Here is an 18,446-nt window from a genome sequence, read left to right on the forward strand (position 1 = left end):
AGGAAGGATTTTGGGGTCACAATCTCCATTTGGAAGTAATTACGAAATCTATGAAGATAGTTAACCAGAGGGATTGCTGGGTGTGTACCCACTTCCCTGAACGTTCCAACAAGGGCTTCCCCCTAATTGGAGTGCCTCTTAATTTTTCCTTTATGGAATTTATGAAACAGATAAGAAATGATAGTGATCAAACGAAATATGATGAAACAACCGAACAGGAATGGGAAGTCCAGAGTGTGACAGGAGATTATTATCAATGTATCCGAAGATGTAATAATAGTAATAGATGGTGGGAGAAAACTGTACTTTATGGAAAGCAACCGATCAACTGCAGTGGAGCCATTAAGGTAGGAGGTTATAAAGATAGCTCTCATATACCTGAAATAGGTTATAAGTGGCCAAGTAAGGAACTAAATGGGTGGCGTGTTCCAAAAGGTAGTGGATGGTATTGGTTGTGTGGGAACAAGGCACGAAAAGTGCTACCTCCTAATTGGTCAGGGACGTGTACTTTAGGGGCAATAATCCCTAATGTTACTATAAGAAAAGAATTGGGTAATAAATATCAAAAATCCTGGCTAAGAACATTCATGAGGAGACAAAAGAGGGTCAGTAATCCTTTAATAGATCGACCTACTAGGTTTCAGTCATTCGTAAGGTGGCTGTTTCCACAATTGGGAGTGAGTGAACTTGAAAAAGCAATAGTAAATATTTCAGCAGTTATTGAAAAAAATAGGGAATAAAACCTCTGATGCCACTGCAGCTTTACAAGAGGAGGTTTCAGAAATTGCTAAAATAAGTACCCAAAACAGGATGGCTCTAGATATGTTATTGGCATCTCAGGGAGGAGTATGTACAGTAATAAATACTAGTTGCTGTGTATATGTGGATCAAAGCGGGAGAATTTCTACCGATCTAAATGAAATCTGGAAGCAGACTGAAATCTTACATGGGGTTCAGAAAGATGATACTTCTTTCGGATTTGAAGAAACATGGAAATGGTTGACTTCCTGGTTCCCTGATGTGAGCTCATGGGTTAAAAAATGTTTAACAATTTTGGGAATGGTGCTAGTAGTTTTTGTATGCGTTAATGTAGTGATTCAATGCATATCCAAGTGTTTTACAAAATTAATATGGGAAAGATTTTAAAAGAGTGAGACTAATATGAAAATGATCATAGAAGTCTCAAAGGGGGGAATTGTTACAAGACAACTCTGAGAAGCTCAGAAAGAATGTTTGAAGTAGGTAGATTTGGATAACTTCTATCTTAGATAGAAGTTGCTTAGCCTGAGTAGCCGCACACTTGCTTAGCATGAGTAGCTAAATTTGCTGAAGCCTTAGGCCGCGCTCCTAGTTCGGTAAGAAAGGGCCTCAGAGCTGGTGCAGGCTGGAAAGATAAGGGAGTTACAAGCAGTCTGCATTCCTGTGCCCCACTCTCCGAAAGGGAGGATGCCAAGGCTGAGAAATAAGGCCTGTTTGGGCGCCAGGACCTTGGGAAGCAAAGCTTCCTCGCACTGTTGAAACAGTGCTGACTAAGGGGTCTGGATTATGTCTTCTTCCTCAGGGCCTTGGGAGATAACACCTACTGACCCGGCTGGGGCAGTGTTAATTGACCAGGACCTTGAGGAGCAGGGGTGGGATCCAGGGAATGAAGAAATCACTAACCAATCAGTGTAAAAGGGAAAGTCGTAAATCTGGCAATTTGTGTGTATAAATGCTACTTGAAAAGTTGGGGGGGTGTGCTTGATTTGTGGGAAACCACCGAGCACCCAGGCTTGCGCAACTCTGAAATAAATAAACAAATGTCTCTCCTGAGTGTGTAATTATTGGCTCATTGCACACCGGGCAACGAATCCGCTTTTCGGACAACAGTGTTCTGGCGACCCAGGTGGGACTCTCACTGTAAAGCCTTGCCCGGATCGTCTTGCCAGTGCCGGCGGGGAGACACTGCTCATCGGACTCCAGCGCGCACCGACCGTTTTGTTCGGGGACTCCGTGAGCACTCTCCCTGGTCGGAACAGGTAAGCGGCTCAAAGGTGCAACGCAGTAATTATTAAGAGACATTGCATAAAGGGTATGATACAAGGGTAATTGGTTGTGGTAACCAAAGGTAAGCTTTGTACACGTTTGGACAGTGACGACTGGAGTGTACGAAAGCGTAATTGGTAAGAACGTTCTTTTAAGGGTAATAATATGGGAACAGGACAATCTGTGGGGGTATCCTCCTGTTCTCCTTTAGGATGCATCCTGAAACATTGGAGTAAGTTTGGTGGGAATCCTTTAACAAGGAGAAAATTAAAGGAATACTGTACTCAGTGGTGGCCAATGTATAAACTGGAGGATGAGGAAAAATGGCCAGAAATGGGAACGCTAAACTATAATACAATCTTGCAACTTACGTTGTTTTGCAGAAGACAGAACAAATGGGATGAGGTCCCATATGTAGATTTGTTCTTCTCTCTGAGAAATGATCATGAAACTAGAAAAAAATGTAAGCTATTGATCTCTGACTCAAATGTGTTAATGATGATGGGAAACAAAGAGAAAATGCCTCGGTGTTGCTCTGCTTGTAGCATTGGGAAAAGATGTTTAGAAGTGGGTGATGAGGAAGAGGATGTACAATTATTGGTCTCTCCGGAAAGAGATCAAGATAGTGTCGACAGCAGAAAGAAGGGAAGTGAGGCATGTAGCCCGATTGCAGGCAGAACTCGGGCTACTCGGGCTCAACAAAATCCCGCGATTCAGGCTCCGCTGCGTCAAGCAGTCGGACCAGACGGGATGCCTGTGTATGTGAAGGTCCCTTTTTCAACTACAGATGTAATGAATTGGAAGGAGTCTGCCGGGTCGTACCGAGAAAATCCAGAGAAGATGTATCAATCCTTTAAAATGATAATTGAGAATCATAATCCAGATTGGCAGGATTTACAGGTGCTTTTAAATACTTTGCTTGCACCTGAGGAGAAAAGAATGGTATTAGACAAAGCTCAAGAGGAGAATAAAAGCCAAAATGCTAGAGACGGACCAGACCGTTTTATGCCGGCCCAGGAACCGGGTTGGGATCAAAACACAGGGGCAGGCAGGTTAATGACTAAACAGTACCAACAGTTAATATTATATGGGGTAAAGCATGGAGTACCCAGGCCCAAAAATATTGCAAAACTATATCAAGTCGCACAGGGTAAGAATGAGGATCCCTCTGCATTTTACGAGCGGTTATGTGAAACTGCCCGAAAATGGACAGACTTGGATCCCGAGGACGAAGCAAATAAAATGACTTTTACTACATTATTTGTAGGACAATCAGCACCAGATATAAGGAGAAAGCTTCAGAAAGTAGATGGTATGTCGGGGATGTCAATATCGCAATTAATAGAAATTGCATATAAGGTGTACCATAACAGGGAAGAAGTAGAGAGAAAGGAAAAACAAAAGGAGAAACTGAAAGATAAGAGGCAAAATGCTGCAATCTTGGCAGCTGCATTTGCCCGGGCACAAACTCCCTCTCAGGGAAGGGGTTTTCTGAAAGGACAAGGACGTGGAAGAGGGCATAGAGTAGGAGGGAATTGGGGAAATAGAATTCCGCTAAGGAGAGATCAGTGTGCAATTTGCAGGGGGAAGGGGCACTGGAAAAATGAGTGCCCGAAGAGACAATCAGATCATTGGAAACCTCAGTCTGCATCTGTTCCAGAGGCAGATTTGCTCATGATTGGTACAGAGGATTCAGACTGATGGGGACCGGGGGTTGAGGAATTGGATTCCCCAGCCGAACCCCTGGTTTCAGTAAAGCTGGGGAACAAAACAGTTAAATTTTTAGTAGACACTGGAGCAACATATTCAGTACTAAATAGCTGTAAGGGACCAATGAGTAAATTCTCTATGCCAGTAATTGGGGCCACGGGAAAGCGAGAGGTCAAACCTTTCTTTCAACCAATTAAATGTGAAATAGGAAACAGGGTGTTAACACATGAATTCTTCTATATGCCAGAATGCCCATTACCCCTAATGGGGAGGGATTTACTGAATAAACTGGGGGCACAGATAACCTTTGATCAAAACAAAGTTAAGGTGCACATTCCACAAAGTAACGCCTGGAAGGCACAAGCATATATGTTGCAGAAAGCACTGGATTCCGAACAGGTGGAGGATGGACCAAGCGAAATTCCCTCTGAAGTAATGGACGCAGTAGTCCCTTTTGTGTGGGCAATGGAGAAATCTGGAAAAGCCAGATGTGCAGAACCGGTAAAGGTGGAATTAAAACAAGAAGCTAAACCGGTAAGGCGCGTCTTTATTACCACTTCATGAAGAGGGGAGGTTGGCTCATGACTGTCTGCAAACTATTGAGCGAGTATATTCCAGCCGTCCAGATTTGAGAGATATTGCAGAATCCGGACTGGGAATTATTTACCGATGGGAGCAGTTTTATAATAAAGGGAGAAAGAAGGGCTGGATACGCTGTTGTCACTTTGGAAGGAGAAATCGAAGCAAGATCGCTACCAGCAAATACATCCGCCCAGAAAGCAGAACTGATTGCTTTAACCCGGGCTCTGGAATTATCAGAGGGAAAACGGACTAATGTGTTTACAGATTCAAAATACGCCTTTGGGGTTATACATGCCCATGGCGCAATTTGGAAAGAAAGAGGATTGCTATCTTCTCAAGGGAATCCTATAAAATACAGTAAGGAGATTATGAGACTACTCAAAGCAGTTAATAAACCCAAAGAAATAGCAGTAACGCATTGCAAAGCGCACCAGTCCGGACAGACTGACATAGTTAAAGGGAACAAAAGGGCCGATGAGGCTGCAAAAAGGGCAGCATTATCCGTGTCGGTGGCAGCCTTAGTTCCAGAAAGAATGTTAAAAATGGAAATTCCAGTATACACTGAAAAAGAAAATAAATTAGCAGAAATACTGAAATGCATAAAAACTCCCAAAGGATGGTAGGTGACATCTACTGGACAATGTGTGGTAACTTTGCCGATAATGAAGAAGCTGATGAAGCAAATACATGATAGCACCCACATGGGAGCCGAGGCACTGGTTGAAACAGTTAAAAGATTTGCTGTGGGAGTCAGTATGCTAATAATTGTAAAGGGTATTACACAAAAATGTGAAATCTGTCTTAGAAATAATCCCAAGGTTCAGAAGAAGCCCCCCCCCAGGGGAAGTAAAAAGGGCCTTCATGCCTGGGGATTACTGGCAAATTGATTTTTCTGAATTACCAAGATGTAATGGATATAAATATTTGTTGGTAATTGTTGACACCTTTTCAGGATGGCCTGAGGCTTTCCCGTGTCGTACCAATAAAGCCAGGGAAGTAGTAAAAATGTTATTCAAAGAAATTATACCAAGATTTGGGGTACCAGAAGGGTTTTCTTCAGATAGGGGACCTCATTTTATAGCAGAAATAGTACAGCAAATCTCAAAAATACTACAAATTAAATGGGACTTACATACCCCCTGGAGGCCACAATCCAGTGGAAAAGTGGAAAGAATGAATCAAACAATTAAGAGACAGGTAGGAAAATGGTGTCAGGAGACTCAGATGAAATGGACTGATGTTTTACCTCTGGCATTATTAAGAATCAGAATAACCCCAAGGGTTAGGGAGAAAGTTAGTCCATTTGAGATACTGTATGGTAAACCTTACACTGTAAATCTAACTGGAAATGAAATTCAAATGCATGTTAAGGGCGATCAAATTTTAAGTGATTATCTCTTGTCTATGGCAAAGGTTCTTACTTCTCTCCGTAGGTACATCCAGTTAAGATCTCCTGTACTTTTAGATTCACCTGTACATTCATTCCAGCCGGGAGATCAAGTGTATCTTCGGACCTGGAAGGATGAGCCATTGGCAGAAAAGTGGAGAGGACCGTATCTTGTACTGCTAACAACAAATACTGCTGTGAAACTGCAGGGAATTGATTCCTGGATCCACTACACCCGAGTGAAAGCAGTACCTCGAGAGACGTGGAAAGCTGAACAAGTTCAACCTTTAAAGCTGAAAATATATAAAGATATATGAGTTGTATTGGAAGCGAATCGGTTTTAAATTTGGATTGTACGCAGGGAAGAATTGCTTTAATCTGTTTGTTAGGAATAGGGTTAATATTGTTGTTATGGCATCTGTGTAAAAATAATGTTCTCCTTAATAACCAGGGGAGAAATGTGGTGGTTAGCTTTTCTAGGTTGCCTGAGCCAAACAATTAAAAGGAATCAGGAAGGATTTTGGGGTCACAATCTCCATTTGGAAGTAATTACGAAATCTATGAAGATAGTTAACCAGAGGGATTGCTGGGTGTGTACCCACTTCCCTGAACGTTCCAACAAGGGCTTCCCCCTAATTGGAGTGCCTCTTAATTTTTCCTTTATGGAATTTATGAAACAGATAAGAAATGATAGTGATCAAACGAAATATGATGAAACAACCGAACAGGAATGGGAAGTCCAGAGTGTGACAGGAGATTATTATCAATGTATCCGAAGATGTAATAATAGTAATAGATGGTGGGAGAAAACTGTACTTTATGGAAAGCAACCGATCAACTGCAGTGGAGCCATTAAGGTAGGAGGTTATAAAGATAGCTCTCATATACCTGAAATAGGTTATAAGTGGCCAAGTAAGGAACTAAATGGGTGGCGTGTTCCAAAAGGTAGTGGATGGTATTGGTTGTGTGGGAACAAGGCACGAAAAGTGCTACCTCCTAATTGGTCAGGGACGTGTACTTTAGGGGCAATAATCCCTAATGTTACTATAAGAAAAGAATTGGGTAATAAATATCAAAAATCCTGGCTAAGAACATTCATGAGGAGACAAAAGAGGGTCAGTAATCCTTTAATAGATCGACCTACTAGGTTTCAGTCATTCGTAAGGTGGCTGTTTCCACAACTGGGAGTGAGTGAACTTGAAAAAGCAATAGTAAATATTTCAGCAGTTATTGAAAAAAATAGGGAATAAAACCTCTGATGCCACTGCAGCTTTACAAGAGGAGGTTTCAGAAATTGCTAAAATAAGTACCCAAAACAGGATGGCTCTAGATATGTTATTGGCATCTCAGGGAGGAGTATGTACAGTAATAAATACTAGTTGCTGTGTATATGTGGATCAAAGCGGGAGAATTTCTACCGATCTAAATGAAATCTGGAAGCAGACTGAAATCTTACATGGGGTTCAGAAAGATGATACTTCTTTCGGATTTGAAGAAACATGGAAATGGTTGACTTCCTGGTTCCCTGATGTGAGCTCATGGGTTAAAAAATGTTTAACAATTTTGGGAATGGTGCTAGTAGTTTTTGTATGCGTTAATGTAGTGATTCAATGCATATCCAAGTGTTTTACAAAATTAATATGGGAAAGATTTTAAAAGAGTGAGACTAATATGAAAATGATCATAGAAGTCTCAAAGGGGGGAATTGTTACAAGACAACTCTGAGAAGCTCAGAAAGAATGTTTGAAGTAGGTAGATTTGGATAACTTCTATCTTAGATAGAAGTTGCTTAGCCTGAGTAGCCGCACACTTGCTTAGCATGAGTAGCTAAATTTGCTGAAGCCTTAGGCCGCGCTCCTAGTTCGGTAAGAAAGGGCCTCAGAGCTGGTGCAGGCTGGAAAGATAAGGGAGTTACAAGCAGTCTGCATTCCTGTGCCCCACTCTCCGAAAGGGAGGATGCCAAGGCTGAGAAATAAGGCCTGTTTGGGCGCCAGGACCTTGGGAAGCAAAGCTTCCTCGCACTGTTGAAACAGTGCTGACTAAGGGGTCTGGATTATGTCTTCTTCCTCAGGGCCTTGGGAGATAACACCTACTGACCCGGCTGGGGCAGTGTTAATTGACCAGGACCTTGAGGAGCAGGGGTGGGATCCAGGGAATGAAGAAATCACTAACCAATCAGTGTAAAAGGGAAAGTCGTAAATCTGGCAATTTGTGTGTATAAATGCTACTTGAAAAGTTGGGGGGGTGTGCTTGATTTGTGGGAAACCACCGAGCACCCAGGCTTGCGCAACTCTGAAATAAATAAACAAATGTCTCTCCTGAGTGTGTAATTATTGGCTCATTGCACACCGGGCAACGAATCCGCTTTTCGGACAACAGTGTTCTGGCGACCCAGGTGGGACTCTCACTGTAAAGCCTTGCCCGGATCGTCTTGCCAGTGCCGGCGGGGAGACACTGCTCATCGGACTCCAGCGCGCACCGACCGTTTTGTTCGGGGACTCCGTGAGCACTCTCCCTGGTCGGAACAGGTAAGCGGCTCAAAGGTGCAACGCAGTAATTATTAAGAGACATTGCATAAAGGGTATGATACAAGGGTAATTGGTTGTGGTAACCAAAGGTAAGCTTTGTACACGTTTGGACAGTGACGACTGGAGTGTACGAAAGCGTAATTGGTAAGAACGTTCTTTTAAGGGTAATAATATGGGAACAGGACAATCTGTGGGGGTATCCTCCTGTTCTCCTTTAGGATGCATCCTGAAACATTGGAGTAAGTTTGGTGGGAATCCTTTAACAAGGAGAAAATTAAAGGAATACTGTACTCAGTGGTGGCCAATGTATAAACTGGAGGATGAGGAAAAATGGCCAGAAATGGGAACGCTAAACTATAATACAATCTTGCAACTTACGTTGTTTTGCAGAAGACAGAACAAATGGGATGAGGTCCCATATGTAGATTTGTTCTTCTCTCTGAGAAATGATCATGAAACTAGAAAAAAATGTAAGCTATTGATCTCTGACTCAAATGTGTTAATGATGATGGGAAACAAAGAGAAAATGCCTCGGTGTTGCTCTGCTTGTAGCATTGGGAAAAGATGTTTAGAAGTGGGTGATGAGGAAGAGGATGTACAATTATTGGTCTCTCCGGAAAGAGATCAAGATAGTGTCGATAGCAGAAAGAAGGGAAGTGAGGCATGTAGCCCGATTGCAGGCAGAACTCGGGCTACTCGGGCTCAACAAAATCCCGCGATTCAGGCTCCGCTGCGTCGAGCAGTCGGACCAGACGGGATGCCTGTGTATGTGAAGGTCCCTTTTTCAACTACAGATGTAATGAATTGGAAGGAGTCTGCCGGGTCGTACCGAGAAAATCCAGAGAAGATGTATCAATCCTTTAAAATGATAATTGAGAATCATAATCCAGATTGGCAGGATTTACAGGTGCTTTTAAATACTTTGCTTGCACCTGAGGAGAAAAGAATGGTATTAGACAAAGCTCAAGAGGAGAATAAAAGCCAAAATGCTAGAGACGGACCAGACCGTTTTGTGCCGGCCCAGGAACCGGGTTGGGATCAAAACACAGGGGCAGGCAGGTTAATGACTAAACAGTACCAACAGTTAATATTATATGGGGTAAAGCATGGAGTACCCAGGCCCAAAAATATTGCAAAACTATATCAAGTCGCACAGGGTAAGAATGAGGATCCCTCTGCATTTTACGAGCGGTTATGTGAAACTGCCCGAAAATGGACAGACTTGGATCCCGAGGACGAAGCAAATAAAATGACTTTTACTACATTATTTGTAGGACAATCAGCACCAGATATAAGGAGAAAGCTTCAGAAAGTAGATGGTATGTCGGGGATGTCAATATCGCAATTAATAGAAATTGCATATAAGGTGTACCATAACAGGGAAGAAGTAGAGAGAAAGGAAAAACAAAAGGAGAAACTGAAAGATAAGAGGCAAAATGCTGCAATCTTGGCAGCTGCATTTGCCCGGGCACAAACTCCCTCTCAGGGAAGGGGTTTTCTGAAAGGACAAGGACGTGGAAGAGGGCATAGAGTAGGAGGGAATTGGGGAAATAGAATTCCGCTAAGGAGAGATCAGTGTGCAATTTGCAGGGGGAAGGGGCACTGGAAAAATGAGTGCCCGAAGAGACAATCAGATCATTGGAAACCTCAGTCTGCATCTGTTCCAGAGGCAGATTTGCTCATGATTGGTACAGAGGATTCAGACTGATGGGGACCGGGGGTTGAGGAATTGGATTCCCCAGCCAAACCCCTGGTTTCAGTAAAGCTGGGGAACAAAACAGTTAAATTTTTAGTAGACACTGGAGCAACATATTCAGTACTAAATAGCTGTAAGGGACCAATGAGTAAATTCTCTATGCCAGTAATTGGGGCCACGGGAAAGCGAGAGGTCAAACCTTTCTTTCAACCAATTAAATGTGAAATAGGAAACAGGGTGTTAACACATGAATTCTTCTATATGCCAGAATGCCCATTACCCCTAATGGGGAGGGATTTACTGAATAAACTGGGGGCACAGATAACCTTTGATCAAAACAAAGTTAAGGTGCACATTCCACAAAGTAACGCCTGGAAGGCACAAGCATATATGTTGCAGAAAGCACTGGATTCCGAACAGGTGGAGGATGGACCAAGCGAAATTCCCTCTGAAGTAATGGACGCAGTAGTCCCTTTTGTGTGGGCAATGGAGAAATCTGGAAAAGCCAGATGTGCAGAACCGGTAAAGGTGGAATTAAAACAAGAAGCTAAACCGGTAAGGCGCGTCTTTATTACCACTTCATGAAGAGGGGAGGTTGGCTCATGACTGTCTGCAAACTATTGAGCGAGTATATTCCAGCCGTCCAGATTTGAGAGATATTGCAGAATCCGGACTGGGAATTATTTACCGATGGGAGCAGTTTTATAATAAAGGGAGAAAGAAGGGCTGGATACGCTGTTGTCACTTTGGAAGGAGAAATCGAAGCAAGATCGCTACCAGCAAATACATCCGCCCAGAAAGCAGAACTGATTGCTTTAACCCGGGCTCCGGAATTATCAGAGGGAAAACGGACTAATGTGTTTACAGATTCAAAATACGCCTTTGGGGTTATACATGCCCATGGCGCAATTTGGAAAGAAAGAGGATTGCTATCTTCTCAAGGGAATCCTATAAAATACAGTAAGGAGATTATGAGACTACTCAAAGCAGTTAATAAACCCAAAGAAATAGCAGTAACGCATTGCAAAGCGCACCAGTCCGGACAGACTGACATAGTTAAAGGGAACAAAAGGGCCGATGAGGCTGCAAAAAGGGCAGCATTATCCGTGTCGGTGGCAGCCTTAGTTCCAGAAAGAATGTTAAAAATGGAAATTCCAGTATACACTGAAAAAGAAAATAAATTAGCAGAAATACTGAAATGCATAAAAACTCCCAAAGGATGGTAGGTGACATCTACTGGACAATGTGTGGTAACTTTGCCGATAATGAAGAAGCTGATGAAGCAAATACATGATAGCACCCACATGGGAGCCGAGGCACTGGTTGAAACAGTTAAAAGATTTGCTGTGGGAGTCAGTATGCTAATAATTGTAAAGGGTATTACACAAAAATGTGAAATCTGTCTTAGAAATAATCCCAAGGTTCAGAAGAAGCCCCCCCCAGGGGAAGTAAAAAGGGGCTTCATGCCTGGGGATTACTGGCAAATTGATTTTTCTGAATTACCAAGATGTAATGGATATAAATATTTGTTGGTAATTGTTGACACCTTTTCAGGATGGCCTGAGGCTTTCCCGTGTCGTACCAATAAAGCCAGGGAAGTAGTAAAAATGTTATTCAAAGAAATTATACCAAGATTTGGGGTACCAGAAGGGTTTTCTTCAGATAGGGGACCTCATTTTATAGCAGAAATAGTACAACAAATCTCAAAAATACTACAAATTAAATGGGACTTACATACCCCCTGGAGGCCACAATCCAGTGGAAAAGTGGAAAGAATGAATCAAACAATTAAGAGACAGGTAGGAAAATGGTGTCAGGAGACTCAGATGAAATGGACTGATGTTTTACCTCTGGCATTATTAAGAATCAGAATAACCCCAAGGGTTAGGGAGAAAGTTAGTCCATTTGAGATACTGTATGGTAAACCTTACACTGTAAATCTAACTGGAAATGAAATTCAAATGCATGTTAAGGGCGATCAAATTTTAAGTGATTATCTCTTGTCTATGGCAAAGGTTCTTACTTCTCTCCGTAGGTACATCCAGTTAAGATCTCCTGTACTTTTAGATTCACCTGTACATTCATTCCAGCCGGGAGATCAAGTGTATCTTCGGACCTGGAAGGATGAGCCATTGGCAGAAAAGTGGAGAGGACCGTATCTTGTACTGCTAACAACAAATACTGCTGTGAAACTGCAGGGAATTGATTCCTGGATCCACTACACCCGAGTGAAAGCAGTACCTCGAGAGACGTGGAAAGCTGAACAAGTTCAACCTTTAAAGCTGAAAATATATAAAGATATATGAGTTGTATTGGAAGCGAATCGGTTTTAAATTTGGATTGTACGCAGGGAAGAATTGCTTTAATCTGTTTGTTAGGAATAGGGTTAATATTGTTGTTATGGCATCTGTGTAAAAATAATGTTCTCCTTAATAACCAGGGGAGAAATGTGGTGGTTAGCTTTTCTAGGTTGCCTGAGCCAAACAATTAAAAGGAATCAGGAAGGATTTTGGGGTCACAATCTCCATTTGGAAGTAATTACGAAATCTATGAAGATAGTTAACCAGAGGGATTGCTGGGTGTGTACCCACTTCCCTGAACGTTCCAACAAGGGCTTCCCCCTAATTGGAGTGCCTCTTAATTTTTCCTTTATGGAATTTATGAAACAGATAAGAAATGATAGTGATCAAACGAAATATGATGAAACAACCGAACAGGAATGGGAAGTCCAGAGTGTGACAGGAGATTATTATCAATGTATCCGAAGATGTAATAATAGTAATAGATGGTGGGAGAAAACTGTACTTTATGGAAAGCAACCGATCAACTGCAGTGGAGCCATTAAGGTAGGAGGTTATAAAGATAGCTCTCATATACCTGAAATAGGTTATAAGTGGCCAAGTAAGGAACTAAATGGGTGGCGTGTTCCAAAAGGTAGTGGATGGTATTGGTTGTGTGGGAACAAGGCACGAAAAGTGCTACCTCCTAATTGGTCAGGGACGTGTACTTTAGGGGCAATAATCCCTAATGTTACTATAAGAAAAGAATTGGGTAATAAATATCAAAAATCCTGGCTAAGAACATTCATGAGGAGACAAAAGAGGGTCAGTAATCCTTTAATAGATCGACCTACTAGGTTTCAGTCATTCGTAAGGTGGCTGTTTCCACAACTGGGAGTGAGTGAACTTGAAAAAGCAATAGTAAATATTTCAGCAGTTATTGAAAAAAATAGGGAATAAAACCTCTGATGCCACTGCAGCTTTACAAGAGGAGGTTTCAGAAATTGCTAAAATAAGTACCCAAAACAGGATGGCTCTAGATATGTTATTGGCATCTCAGGGAGGAGTATGTACAGTAATAAATACTAGTTGCTGTGTATATGTGGATCAAAGCGGGAGAATTTCTACCGATCTAAATGAAATCTGGAAGCAGACTGAAATCTTACATGGGGTTCAGAAAGATGATACTTCTTTCGGATTTGAAGAAACATGGAAATGGTTGACTTCCTGGTTCCCTGATGTGAGCTCATGGGTTAAAAAATGTTTAACAATTTTGGGAATGGTGCTAGTAGTTTTTGTATGCGTTAATGTAGTGATTCAATGCATATCCAAGTGTTTTACAAAATTAATATGGGAAAGATTTTAAAAGAGTGAGACTAATATGAAAATGATCATAGAAGTCTCAAAGGGGGGAATTGTTACAAGACAACTCTGAGAAGCTCAGAAAGAATGTTTGAAGTAGGTAGATTTGGATAACTTCTATCTTAGATAGAAGTTGCTTAGCCTGAGTAGCCGCACACTTGCTTAGCATGAGTAGCTAAATTTGCTGAAGCCTTAGGCCGCGCTCCTAGTTCGGTAAGAAAGGGCCTCAGAGCTGGTGCAGGCTGGAAAGATAAGGGAGTTACAAGCAGTCTGCATTCCTGTGCCCCACTCTCCGAAAGGGAGGATGCCAAGGCTGAGAAATAAGGCCTGTTTGGGCGCCAGGACCTTGGGAAGCAAAGCTTCCTCGCACTGTTGAAACAGTGCTGACTAAGGGGTCTGGATTATGTCTTCTTCCTCAGGGCCTTGGGAGATAACACCTACTGACCCGGCTGGGGCAGTGTTAATTGACCAGGACCTTGAGGAGCAGGGGTGGGATCCAGGGAATGAAGAAATCACTAACCAATCAGTGTAAAAGGGAAAGTCGTAAATCTGGCAATTTGTGTGTATAAATGCTACTTGAAAAGTTGGGGGGGTGTGCTTGATTTGTGGGAAACCACCGAGCACCCAGGCTTGCGCAACTCTGAAATAAATAAACAAATGTCTCTCCTGAGTGTGTAATTATTGGCTCATTGCACACCGGGCAACGAATCCGCTTTTCGGACAACAGTGTTCTGGCGACCCAGGTGGGACTCTCACTGTAAAGCCTTGCCCGGATCGTCTTGCCAGTGCCGGCGGGGAGACACTGCTCATCGGACTCCAGCGCGCACCAACCGTTTTGTTCGGGGACTCCGTGAGCACTCTCCCTGGTCGGAACAGGTAAGCGGCTCAAAGGTGCAACGCAGTAATTATTAAGAGACATTGCATAAAGGGTATGATACAAGGGTAATTGGTTGTGGTAACCAAAGGTAAGCTTTGTACACGTTTGGACAGTGACGACTGGAGTGTACGAAAGCGTAATTGGTAAGAACGTTCTTTTAAGGGTAATAATATGGGAACAGGACAATCTGTGGGGGTATCCTCCTGTTCTCCTTTAGGATGCATCCTGAAACATTGGAGTAAGTTTGGTGGGAATCCTTTAACAAGGAGAAAATTAAAGGAATACTGTACTCAGTGGTGGCCAATGTATAAACTGGAGGATGAGGAAAAATGGCCAGAAATGGGAACGCTAAACTATAATACAATCTTGCAACTTACGTTGTTTTGCAGAAGACAGAACAAATGGGATGAGGTCCCATATGTAGATTTGTTCTTCTCTCTGAGAAATGATCATGAAACTAGAAAAAAATGTAAGCTATTGATCTCTGACTCAAATGTGTTAATGATGATGGGAAACAAAGAGAAAATGCCTCGGTGTTGCTCTGCTTGTAGCATTGGGAAAAGATGTTTAGAAGTGGGTGATGAGGAAGAGGATGTACAATTATTGGTCTCTCCGGAAAGAGATCAAGATAGTGTCGATAGCAGAAAGAAGGGAAGTGAGGCATGTAGCCCGATTGCAGGCAGAACTCGGGCTACTCGGGCTCAACAAAATCCCGCGATTCAGGCTCCGCTGCGTCGAGCAGTCGGACCAGACGGGATGCCTGTGTATGTGAAGGTCCCTTTTTCAACTACAGATGTAATGAATTGGAAGGAGTCTGCCGGGTCGTACCGAGAAAATCCAGAGAAGATGTATCAATCCTTTAAAATGATAATTGAGAATCATAATCCAGATTGGCAGGATTTACAGGTGCTTTTAAATACTTTGCTTGCACCTGAGGAGAAAAGAATGGTATTAGACAAAGCTCAAGAGGAGAATAAAAGCCAAAATGCTAGAGACGGACCAGACCGTTTTGTGCCGGCCCAGGAACCGGGTTGGGATCAAAACACAGGGGCAGGCAGGTTAATGACTAAACAGTACCAACAGTTAATATTATATGGGGTAAAGCATGGAGTACCCAGGCCCAAAAATATTGCAAAACTATATCAAGTCGCACAGGGTAAGAATGAGGATCCCTCTGCATTTTACGAGCGGTTATGTGAAACTGCCCGAAAATGGACAGACTTGGATCCCGAGGACGAAGCAAATAAAATGACTTTTACTACATTATTTGTAGGACAATCAGCACCAGATATAAGGAGAAAGCTTCAGAAAGTAGATGGTATGTCGGGGATGTCAATATCGCAATTAATAGAAATTGCATATAAGGTGTACCATAACAGGGAAGAAGTAGAGAGAAAGGAAAAACAAAAGGAGAAACTGAAAGATAAGAGGCAAAATGCTGCAATCTTGGCAGCTGCATTTGCCCGGGCACAAACTCCCTCTCAGGGAAGGGGTTTTCTGAAAGGACAAGGACGTGGAAGAGGGCATAGAGTAGGAGGGAATTGGGGAAATAGAATTCCGCTAAGGAGAGATCAGTGTGCAATTTGCAGGGGGAAGGGGCACTGGAAAAATGAGTGCCCGAAGAGACAATCAGATCATTGGAAACCTCAGTCTGCATCTGTTCCAGAGGCAGATTTGCTCATGATTGGTACAGAGGATTCAGACTGATGGGGACCGGGGGTTGAGGAATTGGATTCCCCAGCCAAACCCCTGGTTTCAGTAAAGCTGGGGAACAAAACAGTTAAATTTTTAGTAGACACTGGAGCAACATATTCAGTACTAAATAGCTGTAAGGGACCAATGAGTAAATTCTCTATGCCAGTAATTGGGGCCACGGGAAAGCGAGAGGTCAAACCTTTCTTTCAACCAATTAAATGTGAAATAGGAAACAGGGTGTTAACACATGAATTCTTCTATATGCCAGAATGCCCATTACCCCTAATGGGGAGGGATTTACTGAATAAACTGGGGGCACAGATAACCTTTGATCAAAACAAAGTTAAGGTGCACATTCCACAAAGTAACGCCTGGAAGGCACAAGCATATATGTTGCAGAAAGCACTGGATTCCGAACAGGTGGAGGATGGACCAAGCGAAATTCCCTCTGAAGTAATGGACGCAGTAGTCCCTTTTGTGTGGGCAATGGAGAAATCTGGAAAAGCCAGATGTGCAGAACCGGTAAAGGTGGAATTAAAACAAGAAGCTAAACCGGTAAGGCGCGTCTTTATTACCACTTCATGAAGAGGGGAGGTTGGCTCATGACTGTCTGCAAACTATTGAGCGAGTATATTCCAGCCGTCCAGATTTGAGAGATATTGCAGAATCCGGACTGGGAATTATTTACCGATGGGAGCAGTTTTATAATAAAGGGAGAAAGAAGGGCTGGATACGCTGTTGTCACTTTGGAAGGAGAAATCGAAGCAAGATCGCTACCAGCAAATACATCCGCCCAGAAAGCAGAACTGATTGCTTTAACCCGGGCTCCGGAATTATCAGAGGGAAAACGGACTAATGTGTTTACAGATTCAAAATACGCCTTTGGGGTTATACATGCCCATGGCGCAATTTGGAAAGAAAGAGGATTGCTATCTTCTCAAGGGAATCCTATAAAATACAGTAAGGAGATTATGAGACTACTCAAAGCAGTTAATAAACCCAAAGAAATAGCAGTAACGCATTGCAAAGCGCACCAGTCCGGACAGACTGACATAGTTAAAGGGAACAAAAGGGCCGATGAGGCTGCAAAAAGGGCAGCATTATCCGTGTCGGTGGCAGCCTTAGTTCCAGAAAGAATGTTAAAAATGGAAATTCCAGTATACACTGAAAAAGAAAATAAATTAGCAGAAATACTGAAATGCATAAAAACTCCCAAAGGATGGTAGGTGACATCTACTGGACAATGTGTGGTAACTTTGCCGATAATGAAGAAGCTGATGAAGCAAATACATGATAGCACCCACATGGGAGCCGAGGCACTGGTTGAAACAGTTAAAAGATTTGCTGTGGGAGTCAGTATGCTAATAATTGTAAAGGGTATTACACAAAAATGTGAAATCTGTCTTAGAAATAATCCCAAGGTTCAGAAGAAGCCCCCCCCAGGGGAAGTAAAAAGGGGCTTCATGCCTGGGGATTACTGGCAAATTGATTTTTCTGAATTACCAAGATGTAATGGATATAAATATTTGTTGGTAATTGTTGACACCTTTTCAGGATGGCCTGAGGCTTTCCCGTGTCGTACCAATAAAGCCAGGGAAGTAGTAAAAATGTTATTCAAAGAAATTATACCAAGATTTGGGGTACCAGAAGGGTTTTCTTCAGATAGGGGACCTCATTTTATAGCAGAAATAGTACAGCAAATCTCAAAAATACTACAAATTAAATGGGACTTACATACCCCCTGGAGGCCACAATCCAGTGGAAAAGTGGAAAGAATGAATCAAACAATTAAGAGACAGGTAGGAAAATGGTGTCAGGAGACTCAGATGAAATGGACTGATGTTTTACCTCTGGCATTATTAAGAATCAGAATAACCCCAAGGGTTAGGGAGAAAGTTAGTCCATTTGAGATACTGTATGGTAAACCTTACACTGTAAATCTAACTGGAAATGAAATTCAAATGCACGTTAAGGGCGATCAAATTTTAAGTGATTATCTCTTGTCTATGGCAAAGGTTCTTACTTCTCTCCGTAGGTACATCCAGTTAAGATCTCCTGTACTTTTAGAATCACCTGTACATTCATTCCAGCCGGGAGATCAAGTGTATCTTCGGACCTGGAAGGATGAGCCATTGGCAGAAAAGTGGAGAGGACCGTATCTTGTACTGCTAACAACAAATACTGCTGTGAAACTGCAGGGAATTGATTCCTGGATCCACTACACCCGAGTGAAAGCAGTACCTCGAGAGACGTGGAAAGCTGAACAAGTTCAACCTTTAAAGCTGAAAATATATAAAGATATATG

This window comes from Dromaius novaehollandiae, chromosome 6 (assembly GCF_036370855.1).
Source record: "Dromaius novaehollandiae isolate bDroNov1 chromosome 6, bDroNov1.hap1, whole genome shotgun sequence".
Taxonomy (NCBI): Eukaryota; Metazoa; Chordata; class Aves; order Casuariiformes; family Dromaiidae; genus Dromaius; species Dromaius novaehollandiae.